Genomic DNA, 18,502 nt, shown 5'->3' on the forward strand with positions numbered 1-18,502 from the left:
TAGTAAAAGTAAAGATCACATGTCCCTAATGCTACATTAAAAATACTGTTCTTTATGGTACCAGCAAGACAGATTTGGGCTGAGACCAGAACTGTAACTTCTCAATGCTACAATCATCTGGGAGCTTTAAAACATACCCATGTCCAATCCCCATTTGAGGCCATTTGAGGCCAATTCAGTAGGGGTATCTTACATTTTTAATGCACTCCAACACAGGTTGATTCGAAGTTAGGAATGGACCAGTTTGCGAAGTTGTTTTGAGTTCCAAGAAGTTATTTAGGGAGGGGATTGGACTAGAAAATATGAGAGGGCCCCCCCCCAAAAATGAAATTATCTTCCAGAGGGTAGGTCCCTTGTGGTACAGGCTTCCCCCTCTAGGTGAGTGTTTTAGGAACCCATCTGTATCCGTGTACCAGCTGGTGGTGGTGTGAGAGGCTGTGGTGAGCTTTAGTGAATTTTTTCAAAGACTCTTTCATCGCATTTGCCCATTTCATGATGGGTGATCTCCAAGCATACCTGCCCGCACCGCGATGAGTGTTCCACAGTCTTTGACCCAAAATGTCATGACCCCCATGCCCCACCCTCCTTATTCACCTGGTCTCACCCCAAGTGACATTTTTGTTTGTTTATTTGTTCATTTCCCCAGATGAAAAAAATCCTCACAGAGAAGCATTTTGCCATTTTTGCCAATATGGAAGAGGTAAAACAAAAAAAAAGGCAGAAACTAAAAATGCATCAGAATTGACAAGTTCAAAAACTGTTTTGAGCAGTGGAAAAATCACCTCGATAGGCGTACTGCATCAAATGGAGAGTACTTTGAAGGTGACTGAAGTTTAAACATACTAGAATAAATACCCAATTTTAATAAATACATTCAGTTTTTTCAGGTCCCCCTCATATTCTGGCCAGCGACTACACCTTTCCACCTTCGTGCTGTCTTACATTGTCCTCCTGGGTCAGAATAAAGAAAACCCCAGGGTCTCCCGTCTCCTAAAGTTGGCGTAAGCGTTCTTCCCCGACTTGGCTGTTCGTGCTCGGATTGCTGTCTCTCACTGGCAGCTGCCGCAGTCCTGTTTAGAGGGTGCTCATTTCCCTCCTGTCCCTGAATTTCTCATTTGATTAGATAGGTATTCAAGAAATATATTTTGCACTTTTTAAAAATCTTGGTGATTAATATTACTCTGACCTTGTCAAGTAAAAAGAAAAAGAAGAAAAAGCAAAACTTAATGTCATAGAGCTTTCGTTCTTCCAGTTTTAGGCATGCTCTTTCATATTTTCTCACGGGAGTGAGGCCCAGGAAGGCGCGTGAACTCAAAGGTGGGGGTTGGCTTGACTGTGCAGTCAGCTGAGCCATGCCACGTCCTCTCTCCGAGCAAACACTGCTAATAAGAGTGACTTTTTGGGGGTGACTTGAGCACTTCCTTGAAGTGAGTCCCCCATGTGCAAGCCATCGATGAGTTGGGCTAGTGAACTGTGACTGTCATTTAACAGGAGAAACATGTCAAGGTCTGACTGTTCACACAAACCTTAGTCCATGGGAGTCTGCTCTGTATGTGTAGCCCCGGTCAATCCTTCCCTGCTTCGGTTGTGCTCGTTTAAGTTGCTCATTTAACTTAGGCTCCTACTCTGTCAGGAATGGTACATGATGAAGGGACAGTGAAAGATGTCATGGTCCAGCTGTGCATGTTTGGGAGGGAAACAGGAAAAGAAACTTCCAAAGGCATGTCTGTGGGGTAAATGCCAGTTATGGAGAGAGGCACAGCTCTCTGGGGACACACGGGAGCAACACCTAATCAATCACCCTCACTCAAGACCTGTTTGAGAAGAAAATCCGGGCCTGAGTCTTAGAGGGCTTCTCCGCGTGAAAATGTGGAGCGCAGCCTGTGCAGAGGCCCTGAGAGGAAAGAAAGTAAAGTCCGTCTGCAGGGCCGCCGTAGCAGGCATGGCCTACGGGAGACAGCGAGACTGGCTGAGGTCCTATTGGGGACAACTCTGTGACAGAGTCAGAGCTTGTCATTTATCTGGACAGTTAAGAAAACACCACCACCACCACCACCACCACCACCAACAACAACAAAAACAAAAACACGTCAGGTTTTTAAGCAGGAGAATAACGTGCCTGGGTTTTCATTTTAGGTGGGGAAGAAGGCTTGGGATGTCAGAAAGAAATGATCACATTGTTAAGAGAATCCCGTATCATGTCATCTGAGGAACAGATGAAAAAACTGAGAAAGATTTTTGGCTGTAGGGAGTGAGACTGATGTTGGACATCTGATGCCATGTGCAAGAGAAAAAAAAAAAAACGTTTATTTGTGATTTCCGGGCACTAAAGATGTATTAGTTATTGAACACACACCGCAGTCCAACGTAAAACAAAGTGCCTCTGGATGTTTGGAGGTGTCCCAAGATGGGAAGGCTTGGCGACTGCTTCTGACTGGTCGCGGTCTGGGGATGTGAGTGCCAATACCCAGTGGTACTTGGCTCGCTATGTTTAAGTCCTCGCAGAGACTCTGTGCCCTTGTGGCTAGCTTTGGTCATCACGGTCAGCCACCAGAAAGTGTGCTGATGAACAAAACCAGTGAAAGGTCACTAGTGGAACAACCTTCCTCAGGGGCGGACATGGACGTTTAGAGAATGAGAGTTCTTTGTACTCACTGTCGACACCTTCTTTCAATTAGAAGCGAAGAACAAAGTGTAGGTCCTTCAAAATCTGTGGCCTTCACCTTGTAACCAAAAGGACATGATTCAAAGAATCATGTTGAGAGAATCCTCCTGGCAAGGGACCTTCTATCATTTTTCCCACCCACTGTCATGATTCACAGGGCACAGACTCGTCTTTACAATGAGATTGCCCAACATCTTTCTCTGCTTCCCCCCTGCCCCAGAAACCTGGAGGTAAATTATAGCTCCTGAAATGCTACACTTTAATAAAAAGGATACTTTGAACTAGAACAAAAAGAATAGTTGTGTGTGTGTTTGTGTGTATGATACGTATAATATATTGCATCTTCCGTACCGTATCACGATTTATAATATTTTAGAGAGGCGAACTACAAATAAAATGAGTATTTATGGTGACTCTTACAAAAATGACAGGAGGGATGGCCTTCAAATAGCTCTTCCTCTAGTTTAACATTCATTTCAGCGACAGACATGGGTCAGTTTGGTGCCCAGCCGAACGAAGATACAGAACCATTTTCCTTGACATTTCACTTGACATTTTGAATTAATTTGCTTTTGCAACCAGGGAACCTGTATAAAATAACATGATCTTGTTTGGAAATTTTAGTGCACTGGTCTTGGGATCTATTCTGTTGAACCATACAAGGTTGCCAATATTTACACATTTTAACCTAAAAAATGGCAATTTCTGTGGCTCATGGTAAGAGACATTTGCTTCAGCCTTTGCTGTAACACAAGGAGTCTTCAGAATTAAATTAGTTATTCAACTCTTAAAACATAAATTGTTCTTATCCAGTTAAATGTGGACAATAACAGAATCTGTTAGAGGCGTGATGTGTGTTAAATGAGACACTGGGTGGGAACACACTTGGAAAAAGGTGAAGTGATTTGGACTCATTAACATCCTGAAAAAGGCGGTCAGGTTCATAATTGTTTACTCCCTATTGCTTACACGATTTCTTGGTTAGAATACACGGAGGTTCACATGTTTTTATTTCCTTCTGGATGTGACCTGACTTTTCTTTCATTAAGTTTATTCTCAAAGCCATTTCCCTCATTCCTTGGATTTACCGTACAGATTTCTTCTGAACGGGTAGGATATTTATACATTTCATTAACAATATGTACTCTCAGGCTTTCTGGTTTGTTCACCCAGTAAAATGCTCAGTAGAAAATGTGCTTAAGGATTGTTCCTCTTACCATGAGGGAACTGAAATTAATTGCCTTACAATTTCGAAGAGCTTTAAGCACTTGTTTTGTTTAGGAGTCCAGCAGCTGTGGTGGCAGAGCTTTAATTATTATTTATTTTATTATTATTGTCAAAGTGCTTTGGCCTCTGGTATCCGGGCGATACGGTTTACAGAAGTTGGTCAGACGGAACTTTCAACAACTGGAATCTGGCCTGCAGTACCACCTCCTAGAGGTCTTTGGGGCTTCAGCTGCTCTCCCTTTCAGACCTGTGGTCCAGCTTGCATCGGATCATGACATCCTCTATTTAAGAAGAATCTTCCATTACTCGTCGGTGGTCAGGGGATTCAACCCTCATGTTGTGGTTCATCATACAAGGCCTTCGTGAAATATAAGATGGAAACAGTATCTCTTGCTTCTCCCCTCCCTTCTCCTGAATCCAACTGACTAAACCCTTCAGGATTCTCTGAATGCTGTATGGCAAGGTGCTCTGCTCACTGACTGTTCACAGCCTGCTCCACTACCTGGAATGACTCATCTTCTTTGACGAGCACAGTCATCCTTGTAAGGCAGTGTGCGTGCCCTTTCTGTATGCGCACTCTCCTCTGCTCCTCCCTCTGAAGTTCTCTTCTCCTCCCTGAGAGATTACTCAGAGTTACTCTCTGTTTCCCATAGAACTGCACTCATGTCTTCTATTGTGAGTGCACCTTTGCCTTCCTGTCTTTCTTGAGTCTGTGACCTCTTATAAAGCAAGGACTCTAAGTTACCCGCCTTTGCTTCCCTGGCTTAGATACTCATGGAACATTTTTTTTTTTAATTTTAAAGTGAAGAGTAAGTTTCTCCTATTTAAAAAAAATGAATACTGCCTAAATAATTCAAAATTAAGGTTTCTGATTCCTCAGTAAATATTCAAAATATTGAGAAGTTCCAGAGAAGAAAATTACTGATACCTTTTTAGGAGGAAAGGGAATTGCAGACATACCATTTCCTGTACGCTGGCCAGGTGTGAAGGTGTATGCATGCGGCCTGCTTCCCAAACTCTGGCTGTGAAGAGGGGGAATGGGAGGCTCTGTATCTGAGAGATACCTGTTTTGTTATCTGAGAATAGCATCTGGCATCTGAGCTAATGACTTGTTCAATATGCTATAGATGTTCGGTGTCGTTCAGTTAAAAACAGCCCGAGATATTCAGAGCACAGAGGGTGATGGTCTAGCTGAGTCCTCGCTCAGGAAGAACACTTCTGCATCGGTTGGTCCATTTCATAGGACTTGATTTCAAGAGGGACAGTCTTAAGCTACAACTAGCCCCTAACTGTGAGACCAGAAGTTAAGGCAGGAGAGGGGGAAGGTAGACATGAATGACATCATTAATGTAATAGTTAAACAAATTGAAATGATTAGATGAAAGTGAAGAATAAAAGTTTCCGCATATCCAGATTTGGACCCACACATGTCACAAATTGACACGTGAATGAGCAAGGGGATACATGTCCCATTTTTTCAGAAGGGAGCAGCATCCTTTACAGGGAGGGCATCCTATTACTGTATAACAGGGTGACAGATTTCATTGGCAAATGAGCCAGTGAAACTGCCAGATGCCATAGTTCCCTGGCCCTCTCTGAAGGAGATGGAAAATAACATTCATGAGATTTACGGTGGGAAGGGCTGGACTAAGCCAGTGTTTCCCAAGCATTATTATGAAATCACCTGAGATCTTGGTTAAATGCTGATTCTTCTTCAGGAAATCTGGAGCGGGTCTTCATTTCTAACATGTTCTTAGGTGATTTTGATAATGCTGGTCAGTGGTCCATCTTCTCAATAGTAATCCCTGGATAATATGGAAATGTGGAAGTATTTCATAATCACTAGGAACATAGATTCCAGCATCAGAAAACCAGCCACGATGTTGAGTTTCCATCTGACATGCATTTGGGAAATTTGCTTCTCCGGACTGGACCCTCCTTGCTTCATCCATAGAGTGGGAATGCTATCGTTTCTTCGTATTGCCTTGGTCCGGCTGAAGTGAGAAAGTGTGTGGAGAGCATTTGATGCAGTGCGCACATAGTAAGTCCTGTGTGATGTTAGTGATTGTTTTTTAGCTTTAAGAATATTATGCCTTCCATTTACAGGATTGTATAATTCTGATTTATTTCCAAATTTAGCAGAATAGTAAAAAGACAAAAACTGCAATGTGAAAAAATCAATGGAGGTACATTTTATGGTTCTGGTAATGTAACTGTTTAATAAAACTCCAGTCAGCCTCAGCCCAGTGCAAAATTGTCCTTCCGGTGAACAGCTATTCATTCTTTAAGAGTCACTGAAACGCCACCTATTTTGTGCCTTCCCAGTCACAGTGAGAAGATTGTCACTCATGTTTTCGGCCCCCTGCTACACTTACTGCAGGCATCTCGTGAGTCATCCATCATAAAGTTTTGAAAACAACTGCTTGACTACAACTGTATCTCCTTCACTTAAATGGAAATTCCTTGAATTCAGAAACTGCATTTTATCCATGGTGTATTCCCAACATCTATATCTAGCTTGTATCAAGGTAAATAGTGGATCCTTTAAAATAATCAATCAGTGAAAAACAGATGAATAGTCAAATGTATAAATGAATTAGAAGAATCGGTCCGCGGTGTTCACATTTTCTTTCAAAACCTTTCTGCCCTATTTTCAACAAAAATATTTCATACTTGTCTTCTCTTTGAAGAGTTTGTATTTTCACCAGGTTTTATAGGACATATGTGGATACATGGGGATGCTGACAGATGCGATAGATATTTGGGGGAAGTGCGGATGATTTCTAATGCTCTCCAAATGATGAATATTCAACTCAGTTTGTTTACGAGGTCATCTCTGGTCAATTCCAGAGTAAAAGTTAAGGTACAAGACATCTTAAAGGCACTCTGTCTGTGCCTCTGCTATAGTTTTAGGGGAGGACACCTCCCATTTTGGAAGCAACTTCAGACAGACTTCATCCACTCAGTGGAGTGATTCTCCTGCAGAGTGAGCGTCCTTTGAGAAAATCTGAACGGCTGGGAAGTTAGGTCCTCCCCTTTCTAAGGAATTTTAGAGGTCCCCTTCCCCCTGCCCACTGCCTCTAGTGCCCATAGCTTTCTTAAAACACAGAACAGTAGGCACCATGTTTATATCATCCTTATTGACTGCACAACTTTGGTTCACAACTCTCCCTTGTGCAAAAACTCTTAAATAGAACAAGAAAAAATAAGAAGAGGCTTGGTACCACCTTGCCCTTCTGTCAGTGGCAGCCACTAGAATTGCAAACAGAGTAGAAAGGTCAATCTCTGCAACTCCTCCTGAAATAAACTAAAAACAGTAGGAACATTTTCTCTTTCTTTCTTTTTTCTTCTTTTGTAATATTGATGATGGTGATACCAATAATTCAAGCAGTTACCATTTTTTAGGCACTTATCAGGCACTGTGCTAACTTCTCATTTTGGTTCATTTTTATCTTTACCAAGCTTGTAAGAAGTAGGTGCTATTGTTCCATTTTAGACAATAGGAAAGTTGTCAGAGGTTAAGGAATGCGATCAATGCCCGACCTCTGCACCCCAGAGCTGGGTGGCTCCTCCCTCCCACAGGAGCATTGTGATGGGCGCTTCCAAAATGCCAACATCCTTGGTCCGAAATCCTTGCGTTCACAGAAAGACCCATAAATGATAAACTTTGGGGATAGTTTGTTTGTCTCTTTGAATCTTAAATAGTGGCAGCAGTTCTGTTTTTTTCTCACTTCTTAAGCAAATGCCTTAAAGAATCAGCAGATATCCTTGCATTTCCCTCTCTGAGGCTGCTCGTGGAGGTTTATTCTCTGTGGCGGCCCCTAAATTCTCTAGGTAGCCCTGCCTGTGTGTTGCGGCTTTCACTAACTATAGCTCTCCTGTGTTCTGTAGGCCGAGGCTGGGGGACACACGGCTGCAGGTACGTTCGCCCCAGTACGAGGCAGGCAGAGTCAGAAGCCTCAGCATGGGGACCTGCAATGGCCGTCCCTTGTGTGGCCTTACTGACCGCTGCTCTCTAGCTTTCCCCTTACCCTTGAGGCAAGAGGACACTACCTTGTGGGTGTCCTTGTTTTGTTCGGCACAGCAGAGCCCATCAGGAGGGTCTGACAGGCCCATTGCCCAAGTTTGTCAGTGAAATTGGTTGGCCTGACCTCATATTCCATTGGCACACTTTTTTCTTTATTTCTTCATTTGGAAAAATCATTAAATGGTTATGATGCCTTTCAAAGAGATTCACTGAGTAGAAATCAAGTTGAGCCATATTATTACGGTGACTAAATATCCTGGGTTTGCAGGTACAATTTCAAATACCCTATCTTGGTCCCCCAATTGTATATTAGGTCAATATTTCATGATTTTTGATTAAGGAGATACACTCTCCTCAGCTCGCAAACTACAGCAGGAGGCCTTTTTGAACATCGATTTTGGCCAGGCATTTAGAATTGCAGAGGTGTGTGTGTGTGTGTGTGTGTATCTCTGTGTGCATGTCCATGTATGCATATGTGTGTATGTATATATGTGCATGTATGAATGCACATGTATCTCTCTATCTCTACTTATATCTCTATAAAGTCAAAATTTGTCCTTACGTTCCCCTTACAAATTGGGAAAATTGATGCTTCCAACTTTCTGAAGGTCTGCTGCTTTTCAGTAGCTGAAATGAGATTCTAACCTTGCAGTCTGGCTTTAAAGCCTACAGTCATTATTATCAATGTTCCTTCATCTTCCAACGTATTTTTTAAATACAGTTTTTTCCTCACCTCGGCTTATTCCCACTGAGAATATGCCCTAGGCTCCTGGTGAGCGGGCTACAGATGCCGGGAGAGGGAGGAACTTACCTTGTGCACAGCCTTCTGTCTGTTCGCCCAGCCTCCTGCCCTTCCCAGTCCTTTCTTACCCCTTAAATCCCTGCTCCCGGGAGACAGGAAATCAAACAAAAGACACCTGAGGGGGTGCTTGACAGAAGCCAAGATTGATTGCCCTGCACTAATTGCTGGGAAGGTTTAGGTGTGGGTGCCGGAGAACACAGATTATCGCAGATCACTTAAAAAGAGATTTGTTTCTCTTTTTGCTGCCCGCCCGTCATTTGCAAATGTCTGTTGGTTTCCATTCAGCCGGCTTGTGACTGAGAGCCCTGCTGACACTTGGGGGTGTGAAGAGCCAAGTGTTGTATCTGTGTCTGCACAGGTAATTTAGCTGTGGATCCAGGGGAAAATCACCAGCTTTCACAGAGCAAGGCTGTCCACAAAGAACCTTTGTTAAACCCTGTAACAATTGCCGTGACTGTAACCACGTGAAATTTTCTAGTGAGAACATAATTGATGAAATAGCAATTTGTTTTTAATTGAATACGTTCTTTGATAGCAGGTTTTCACTTACAGGCAGCTTCTCTTAAACACACTCAGGAAAACCATCGGACGATATTTCATAACCAGAAAAGTAAACGCAGCATTTAGGTAATTTACTTAGCTAAATTCAGGGATTGTCATTAAAACCTTTAGATATGTCACGGAGGGAAATACAGAGTTAAAATTAAATCATTCTAATGAAAATAACCTACACAGGTTCACAAGATTCAAAATTGTAACAGTGACCTCTAGTGACTATGTAACTGCTTCATCTTTCCTAAAACTCAAAATAGTGTGAAGGATGAACGTACAGAGAAAAAGAGGGCGTACTTTCTTTATCATAAAGGAACAAAATTACTTGTTTTGTGTTCAGTAGTCATACTTTGAAAATAATATAATTATATGGCAAAACATTGATATCTTCTCTGTGAGAGATTTTATTTATATGTGTATATTATATATAATAAATATTATGTATATTATATTGTATTATATACATTATATATGTATTATATGTATAGTACACACATGTATGTATATACATATACAATATATACACACATATATTACATACATATATTTTATATATATTAATACACACATTTTTCTATTCATCCTTCAATTCAAGTCATTGGGCCTATTTTGTGCACCTACTGGGTACAAAGTACTGTGAAGTTCCTGAGGATGGAGGGATAAAGGTTTCTTTATGTTTTTCATAGTGCTCACCAACTCATGAAGGAAAAGACAAGCATACCACACCACTGCAGGACATTGGGGGTGGGGGACATTAGTGGGACAGCAGAGTGTAATGGCAGAGCCTCCAAGAACAGAACCTCTGCGTCACGCTGCCTGGCCATCTCTGAGGAGGGTGGGTCAGAGTCAGATTTCACCAATAAGAGAGGAAGCAGCATGAATCTGTGTAAGAACCACAGGTATTCCAGCAGGGGTGGAGCATATAGAGCTATCAAGATAAGCAAATGCATTTGAGACACAGGCACGAAATAGCTCAGGAAAGGACTTGTGGGCCATTCTTAGGCATTCTGATGAAGGCGTGGGAATAGGCTGAGTCAAGGAAGTGATGTCAACAGATTGCACTGTGGAAGAATTATCTGGCTTCAGAGCAGGACGTGGCCTTGAGGAAACCAAGACCAGTTATAAAACAACCAAATAAGTGGCTTCCAGCATCTTCAATATGGGAAATGTTATGTTCTTTTCTCTTAAGCTACATCACAGACAGCTGGACAGATGATTGATTCTTTGTTCAGATTTGCGTTACCAGTAGGCACAGTATGTTTTAAACATGCATAAAGAATAACAATTAGCATTAATGTTAGGGGCATGTAAAAGTATGATATCGGTATACACATATGTGTATATATTTATATATGAAAACCTGTCTATAAATCAAAAACACTAACACAAATATTCAAATACTATTTAATAATGAAAAGATATGTATTTTGGTTATATAGACATTCAAATATTCACTGAAATACACTAACTATATGAACCACAACATGACATTTTATTTTAGAATCAAACCTTTTAAATCTTCATCTCATGGGTATTTTTAAATGAACTTGAATGTAGCTGAAGAAAGCATGCTATTCCTCTGTTGTCCAGATCCCAGGTCAGAAATCCAAACCTGGAACAAGAGCCCTCGTGCTGAGGATTGAACCTTCAGCTTGCTGATAAATGAAAACACTTGGTTCACCTTCTTGCTTCCCACCTTAGTCTGCTTGGGTTGCCAGAACAAAATACCTAGCACTTAGTGGCTCAAATAACGGAAAATTATTTTCTCAGATTTCTGGAGGCTGAAAGTCCAATATGCAGGTGTTGGCAGGGTTGGTTTTTGCTGACGCCTCCCTCTCCGGCTTGCAGGTGGCCGTCTTCTTGCTGTATCCTCATATGGCTTTTTCTCCTGACTTCCCTGGTGTCTCTTCTTCTCCTTATTAAGACACCAGTTCCATCTGATTAGGGCTCCACCCTTATGCCCACAATTAACTTTCAAATACGCTCCCCTTAGGGCCAAGGACTTCAACACGTGAGTGTGGAGGGGAACCCAATTCAGTCCATAACACTGGTATAGGTTCCCTGATCAGAATTGAATTAGCAAGAAAAGGCTCCTTCCAAACTCATACTTTATGAAAAATTCTGATAACAAACCCAAACATATTTTTTTTGGTAGCAGGGAAAGCAATTGCATTAGAAACCGTAGTGCAGCTGAGGCAAGCTGCCCAGGTGCCCTCTTCTGAATTGAGGCACGCACTCCTCCATCTGCTAGGAGCACTGCCTGCTGACAGTTCAGGGCTGAGTCCCTCTCCAAAATGCCCCGAAGCCAGGTGCACTTGCCTTGCCCAAAGTTATAGCCCTTGCTTGGTAGCATTTCCCATCCAAAGACAAGTCAGTACAGAGTTCTTACACCCCTAATATTCAACACAGATGGGAACACTAAAGGAACACCCAAAGTTCAGATTGACCCATGCTGGTGACATAATCCTTTATTGTGACCACACTGACTATCACAGGGGAAAGAATCATTTCTCAGCAAACATTCTTGATGGTGCCTTTGCAGTGTTTATTCCTTCCTCCCATCTGTTGTAATTGTTTGCTTTTCATTGCTATATTTTTTTTACTGGACAAAAAAGTGAGACGTTGAAAGAGGGGAATTGTGTCTGTTCCCCATTATACGTAAAAAAGGTATGGAGTGCGTAGGCAAGACGTGAATGGAACCTTTTCAGAATGCGAGCATTTGGACGCACCCTGGGGTCTGGAACTCTCTCCACGTTGACCAGGAAACAGGTTTTGTTCTGACATCCCCTCCTGTGTCTGAGAACAGGCTCACTTCATGCTACAGTTAACGTCGAAGAGCGTTAGACTTGTATTCCTCCTTGCTGTCTTAATTTCAAATAGTGGAATTTCAAGCCTCAGAATAGAAGGTAGAAGTGGACATGAACTCTTTCAAGTAATGCAGCCACATTCCTGCCATTAACCTGTTCTCAGAGCAGGTAAACCCTACCTACCTCTATCCTGGCAATCGTATAGGTCAAGGACCCTGTGTAATTGTACAGCAGGAACTTTTGTCTGCCTGGTCCTGTGCTCTTAAATCTAACGGTTCTATCCATGTATGACGTGTCAGGACAGAGACCAATGCAGACTTCACATGAGGAAGTGCCAAATGCTCTCAGTATACCCTCTGTTGACTCACGTGCCAGCCAATCCTGATCTGCATGCATATGGATCATGATTTATACACATATATAGTGTCCATATATATGGTGTCCGTATCTGACATTTCTCATTCTCAGAGCAGGCTTGCCAAGGCATGTTGATTGTAGAATTCAGCTCCTGCATCCTCAGCGCTCAGCTTTCTGTAGGGAATAGTTAGAATTCACTCTGACTTTCTGTACTTCTTATGTTTGAGAAAGCAAGCTGTTTTTAACCAATATGAACAATGGTTGTTTATCAGCTAGCATCTGTCTTAATCTGGGTTCCCAGAAACACATGCTGAGATGGAGATCTGTACACAGGACCTTTTTTAGTGTGTTCTCTTCGGTACTGTCCTAAACTGTGGGGAGGCGGCTTCCATGCTCCCACATTAAAAAATCATTTGTGCAGGCTGCCCCCTGGGGAGACGATGTGACCTTGACAAGACACCTGTCTTCATCTCAGGCACTTCTCCAAGAGGCTTGACAGCTGAGGGCTGTCAGCTGACTGCAGTACCTGTGCCTGGGGAGTAAGTCCCTTTGTCTTAAAGGGAGATCTGCACAATGTGCCACACGGTCCGGTCTATTTGGGAAGATCCTGGTCCTGTCCATGGGGGAAAATGTCTTCGTACCTCATTATATGCAAATAAATCATAAGAAAGTGTCCAGTCTGGTGACCTTCTTGGGAGACTAAGATTTGTGCTCCCAAAGCATGGTCCTAAGTGCCACCACTCTGGGGAACATGATGGGTGCTTACCGGGAATGTTTCCTCTCAGAAGAACTGAATAAGAAACTCTGCGGATGGGGTCAAGGGTAGTCTGCGCATTAGCACCTTCCCACACTGCATGAGACAGAGTCTCCTAATGTTTATGGAAAAGGCTGCTATGTAAGGAGAGTCCTATCCGGGTCCTCAGTCACCATCTCTACTCATATTTTTTATGAGTAAATTGTGTGTGTGTGTTTTGAATACATGATAATAATTCATTTTGATAATGTGACATACTGTAATGTAAGAGCATGTGGTATTTTAAAGCTTCCTTTAATGAACAATGTTGCTATCTTGAACATTCAAGGATGTTATTTTTGTTAAAATAGATTTTGAATGAATGTTGAAAAATCTTGGAAAGGAGAGGAAATCCATTGGAGTATAAAGCATTTAGTAGTTTAAGCATCCATAAGAAACCTCAGATGTCCAAAGTCATTTGAAAGGCTTTAGACAAGCGGGAATTGGATTGAGTGGTAGACGAGAGTGAATAGCCCAGCTAGTGTCAGGCAGCTAGTGATAACCTAGGATCCACAGTCCCCAGGCACAAAATGGTTTTTGTGCCTGGGGACTGTGAGAGGTGACAGAAATGTTGTCCTTCAAGATAGGCTGTGGTTTTTCTAAGTGACCACAATGAATCATCTTCATTACCATTAACAGCTTCGCTCTCCCGGCTCCCAAGACTTCACATCCCATCTCAGTGCCCACGACTCCAACTTTATACATCCACCCCTAACTTCTTTGCTGAGATCCAGGTTTATTCATTCAGATGTGCATTGGAAGTCTCCACTCAGGTATTAGGAAACACTTGAACACCAGCATGACCAAAAGACCACAAGCAAACCTTTTATTCTCTATCCCCAAGTCCCAAACCTGTTTCTTTGTCGGTCTCCCCCATTTCAGTAAATAATGCCACTACATTGAAGTTAGTAAAACTAGCATTGTTGGAAATCAGCTTCGATGCATTGGTCCTTCAAATCTTCTTACACCTAAAATAGTGTAATTGCCTTCACCTTGTTCTATTTAACTCTTCTGTCCGCACCACCCCTTATACTTTCCCCCACAGCAGCCAGGGCCCTTTTTAAAAACCATGAAAGGCTTTTCATCATTTATGTATGTTTGATAAGATAGCAATGCCTACTGTAGCCTGCAAGTCCCTACTTGGTGGGGCCCATGTTTATCTTCCCAAATCTTTTCCAGTCTTTCCTTTGTTCATTCAAGACACCCTGGAATTATTATTAATCCTAGGGGGAGAAAAGCTAATTCCTGTCCTGAAAACTTTTTTTCTTCCTGTCTTTTGTCTTCCTGGAATGTCCTGCCTCCAGATCTTCTCCAGAAGAGTCTTGTTACTATTCACACAGCTATGCAAATGTTACTTTCGGGAAGTCATTCCTGACAGCCCAATCTAAGCTAGCCCAGTACCCCAGCCTCTCCATGCTTCTCTGCACACCTGCTTGTTTTATCCGCGTTATTTATCACTGCACTATTTATTATTACTAATTTATTAATATTCTTCTTTCATTACAATGCAAGCTCCATTGATCAAGTATGTTGCTTAACTTAATTAGCCACTGTGTTTTCAGCTTTAAGAATATTTTGCTTATATAAATCCTCAATGATATTTTTGGATCAATTAATAACAAGCATGATAATAACAATCGGGAACATTTATTAGGCACTTCATATGTGCCTGTTATGAGCAATTTAAATGCACTATTTGATCCCATTCTGATGTGACTAGGAGACCCCAGAATACTGAGGGGAAAATTAGAAGTGTAAGAACTTACAGTTTTAGCCTGTGTAATTTAATTTAATAAGGTTATGTGTAACTTTATTTATAATATAAAGGATAGGAGGAGTGTTACTAATTTTTATAAGTTTTATAACTATAAAAAGTTGTATGTTATAACTTATAACTATACTTATAACTTAAAAGTTTTATTCTTTTTCACCATTATTTCATAATAATATTTGCCCATTGGAGTATTTATACAGAATCCACACATATCCATTGGACATGACAAAAATGGACTCACTTGAAGCAATTTGATCAGTACCTGGAAATAAAAAGATCTATTATCCACCCACAGATCTTTTGTTAATGGGGCTTATTTAAGACATTTTAACCAGAGTTGTTTTCTTCACTTCATACAAAGTATTGTGAAAATGTTCTCAAATTGTTGTGGGAAGCAATTTACTGAAAATAAATCAGAGAACTTCATGGAACCATACTGTTGGAAAACAAATTAAAATATATTATGGTGGTTTATTGATGGTAAATATATCATCCAGTACTTAGTCACTAAATGTAATAAGTTTTGAGAAATTGAGAGTTAGTAAAACTCCCCCAAAGTACCTCATAAGATGTTAGGTATTGAGGAAACAAAGTTATAATTCCCTAAGTTATTATCAAAACAAGTCTGCTTAAAATTTATATTTAGAAGTTTAGTAAAGGAGATACATATTCTTTGTGACTATTCAATCAAGGAATCATGTGATCCTTCAATCCCACCATGTAATAAAACTTAAATTATTATCTCTGAGTTGGACCAAGATAGCAAAGCGTTTCAAAATCAGAATTTCAGATAAACTCCCTGAGTGTTAACTAACTATACTCGGTTTCACGCTATCATTACAAGTGTGTTGAATGTAAAGTGTGGGTCATTGATTTGAGCAAATGCGCTGGGAAATGTAAAAATGCTGTGGAAAAACTAAACTTAAAAACTAAGTCTTTCAGGAGGGATTTAGAGCAATAAATTTGCCTTAATCCTCCTAGAATCTGGGATTAGGGCCAGGGAGGGAAATAACTAGCTTTGATCTGCATGCCGCCTTCACTTTAGTTTGTTTGTTTTTTTCTTTCTTTCTTTCTTTCTTTCTTTCTTTCTTTCTTTCTTTCTTTCTTTCTTTCTTTCTTTCCTTCCTTCCTTCCTTCCTTCCTTCCTTCCTTCGTTTCGTTTCGTTTCGTTTCGTTTCGTTTCGTTTCGTTTCTTTCTTGTATTTAAAACTGATAAAGTGAGATCAGTAACAGGAAAGCCTGGGCCCCTACTAAATTTCACATTCTTTCAGCCGTTCTGTTTGATAGATATGACCCACAACCTATAAAAAAGAAAACAGACTCAGATAATTAAATTTCCAAACAGGATACAAAACTGAGGTTCAAGTCCCGGTCTTCATACTTTAGTTCCAGTGTTCATTACAAAACCCTGGGCCCCAATCTATGGCTCTTCTTTGCTTATTCTTTCTTTTCGGTGCTTATTCTTTATCCAACTTTTCCCACTTCTGTTTGTATGAATTTGATGCAGCAGTACTTAGTGATCGCCACTACGCCAGAGCCTGTGTGCGATAGCGGAAGTCACCAAAGACCTAAGAATACACAGTCAGATTTGATTTATAAATCTGTGTTGAGAATTGACCGTAATAATTTTTTGTAAAATGCTAAGGGCATTGACTAGGCTATAGTAATGTTCAATAAATCTTTTAATTTCTTCTATTCCTTCTCTGTTTATTATTATTAGTAGTAGTAGTAGTAGTAATAGTAGTAGTAGTAGAATTCATACACTATCCCTGCCCTTAAGGAATTTAAATCTAATGCAAATAATAAACATAAATACAAATTAAGTTATCATTCGAAAGAATTTGGATAAATGTGAAAGGCACCATGAGTTCAGGAAATGATTCTTAGAGTATTTTGCTTAAGGGACACCTTAAGCATTGATTATGACTTAATGAAGTAGAGAACAAGGAGGTCTTAACATTGAAACCTTCTCAAGCAGAGACACAGAGGAACACTCGGGATCTCAAATCGAATTGCCCCTGCAGATGTGAACTTGATGCTGAGTAGATGGTGGTGGAAGATTGCCTTCCCGGAGATTTAGACCCTCCGTCTGCCATGCAGGCCATCAAAGCTCCTGAAGCCGATGAACCTCCTAACAGAGCCCAGATCTGTTCAGTGCCAGATTTTCCTGTGAGAGAGGACCAAAAAGAGGACACACGGGGGTGGTCCACACGGAATCCTGTCTCTTAAAACACCCTTTTGATAGGTCTAAAATGTTCTGCCCCTGATTCAAAAGGGAGTCTTCTTGTATGGCTTTATAGAAGTAATGAGTCCATTAATACTGATTCTGGACACTGCCTCTGTGACGCTGTCAGGCATTAAATTGTCTGAGCTCAGTCCTTCCTGTCCCTGCCCAACCATGGTGACTTGCAGTGATTTTTTTTTTTTTCCTAGTCACAGATTAGTTCAGCTAGGATGAGTCTGGTTTTCACTTAAGTCTGTGCTGACTTCCTCCTGTGAGCTGCTGCTGGGTCTGCTGGGTCTCTGCCAAGGACACTTCCTCACCTGGAATCTTGTTTCGAATTTCAGGCAGAACGTTGGCAGCTCAGATGTTTGTAGTCATAGTAACTCCAGGGGAAGATGAGGGAAGTACACACGTGAGCCTCTCCGGCTGTATGAATGTGAGACTGTGTTTCTCGAGTCATCCTTCTATCCGTTCATTCACTGATTCACCTCTAAAACATTCATGGAGGATCCCTCCGTGCCTCACCTTGTGTTTGATACTAGAGATGCAGAGTTGGAAATTATTTAGGTGCTGCCTTGGAAGGGATCATTCATTATTTAATCATGGAGGAAACATTATTGAGATTTCTGTATACCAAACCCTCGCTAGGTATGTGCTTACAATGCAGGGAGAAGATGAATAGGACTTGGTGCCTAGCCATGCAGTGTGGTGTCTAGAAATCCATAAAAAATAGCATCCATTGTGCACGGGTCTTAGTGCTGAGTGCCATGTAGATTACGTCTAATGTATTGATGTAGACAGAAATAAAGGCACAGAGTTCAGTACAAGAGAAATGCCACTTGAGTCCACAGCAGGGGCTGTCAACCGGTGACTGCTTTGCCCTACCAAGCAAAACACTCAGCAGTACCTCGAGACACCTTTAGTTGTCACGTCTAAATAGTGCCACCAGCATTAGTGGGCAGAGGCTAGAGATGCTGCTAAATATCCTATAAGGCGCAGGACAGTTTCCTGAAACGAGGGCGTCTCCAACCCAAATGTCAGCAGTGCCCAGGTTAGGAAGCTCTGTGTGGAATATATGGATGCACAGGCGCAGCTGCGAGTACAAAGGGAGGTTCGATTCACTGTCTTGGAGGCAAGAAAAGTCTTTCCAGAGGAGAAGGCATTTCAGTTTGGTGGTGGCAGCTTGGGTCACAAGTCAGTCAGTGTGAGTGCTCATGACCATGAAGTGTTGTAGACTAAATACCGTGCAAGGGAAAACCCTTTTCTGTTCCTTT

This window comes from Desmodus rotundus, chromosome 12 (genome assembly GCF_022682495.2).
Source record: "Desmodus rotundus isolate HL8 chromosome 12, HLdesRot8A.1, whole genome shotgun sequence".
NCBI classification, from domain to species: Eukaryota; Metazoa; Chordata; class Mammalia; order Chiroptera; family Phyllostomidae; genus Desmodus; species Desmodus rotundus.